A 1,827-nucleotide genomic window follows, 5' to 3' on the forward strand; every position below is an offset into this window, starting at 1 on the left:
GCTCCCACCAGGGCAGGGGGTCTGCTCAGACAGCTCCCCCCAAGCCCCCACCGCTCTCTGTGGGTCCCGCTGGTGTTTCACCTTCTTCAGGGGAAAATGAAAGGGTTGAAGATTTTCTTACCTCCAGCATTAGAAAGAAGAAGTGGAAACTCTTCAGATCACTTTCCAAAGGGTGTTATCAGCCCAGGAGGGGTTTCCTGCTGCCAAAAATAGGGCAGTGTAAAGATAGGAAGGGAAGCAGGATGACGCAGGAATAGATAAGGCCAGTGGATGAGCAGGGAGAAGAACCCTGGCTGGGGGGGAGCAGGGCTGGCTTTGCTGGGGCTCGAGGTGGGAGCCCCATCCTCTTGGGAAACTGCAGGGCAGAGCCACAGCTGGGTCCTTTTGGAGGTGCTGCTGCTGGGCTTGGTATGTCAGAGCAGTGCACCATCCATCCATCCATCCATCCATCCATCCATCCATCCATCCATCCATCCATCCATCCATCCATCCATCCATCCTCCTGGTGCTGGGCCTTGGCCAGCAGTGTTTCCAGATGCTGCATGTTCTTGGGGACACAGAGGTGCCCTGCTCTCCTCCCCACACAAGATTAGACCCTCACTGGAGTTTCGGGACATCCCCCACACCCACAGGGTTGGTGCCAATCCCCACCTCTGAACTTCCATCTGTGAAGATTTGACTTGTCACTGGTAAAACTGGGCTTAAAAATTTGCTTTTTGAGCTTCCAGGTGCTCCTTGTCCTTCCAAGCACCAATTCCATCTCCTTGTGCACCTTCTCTCCACGCTCCCCTGCTACATGCTGGAGATTCCCCCCTCCCATTTTTGGGGAACAACCTGTGCCTGCAGCTCTGTGCCTGCTATTGCACCCTGGGGCTTTCAGGGGGTGAGACCAGAGTAGGATGGAGCAGCAAAACAAGGAGCCGAGGCTGGAAGCCACCGTGTCCCCCTCCCCAGACCTGCCTCCCGGCTCCGTGCCAGTCGGAAGATTCCGAGTTCCCTCACAAGAATGGGAGCTTAATGTCCCGGAGCTAATAAGCAATTTTCCCCTGCACCTGCCTCTCCAGCGCCGCCTCCCCTCGGGCCATCTGCCGTCTGGGGGCCTCTGGGCTCTGCACCGGGAGCTGGGGGCAGAGATGGGGCTGGTGTTTCATTGCTTTTGGGGTGGGGGGTGCTCAGTGTCCCCCCAAAGATGAGCTGGGGCCCTTTGAGAGGGGAAGAGGAGTCTGGTCCCTGATGGTTTCCTCCCTCCCTGTGTGCCCCTGTGGGTGGCAGAGGCCAAAAGGGGAATCTGAGGCTGGGAGAGTGGCAGGGGGTACCCAAAGGTGCCAAGTACGATAGACATGAGCTGGCAGGGATGGTTGGATGGGTCCACAGGGAACTGGCATCCCCCAGCCGGGGGGATGTAAAGAGGGGATGCAAGAAGGGGAAATGTGAGGAGGGGAATGCAAGGAAGTGGACACAGGGAGGGGAGATGTGAGGAGGGGGACACAAGGAGGGGGATGTGAGGAGGAGGAATGTGGGGAGAGGGATGTGAAGGGGGGATAAGAGGACAGGGAATGTGAGAAGAGGGATCTGAGTAGAGGGAGTGAGAGGAAGGGGATTGATACGAGGAGGATGTGAGGAGGGGGACATGAGGAGGGAAAATATGAAGAGGTGGACAGAAGAAGGGGGATGAGAGGGTGGGGAATGTGAGAGGGGGACATGAGGAAGGCGATGTGAGGATGGGGGACACAAGGAGGGGGATGTGAGGAGGAGGAATGTGAGGAGGGGGATGTGAAGAGGGAGTGCAAGGAGGGGAGATGTGAGGAGGGGGATGTGAGGGGAGGG

This window comes from Lepidothrix coronata, unplaced genomic scaffold (assembly GCF_001604755.1).
Source record: "Lepidothrix coronata isolate B3197 unplaced genomic scaffold, Lepidothrix_coronata-1.0 Scaffold374, whole genome shotgun sequence".
Lineage (NCBI taxonomy): Eukaryota > Metazoa > Chordata > Aves > Passeriformes > Pipridae > Lepidothrix > Lepidothrix coronata.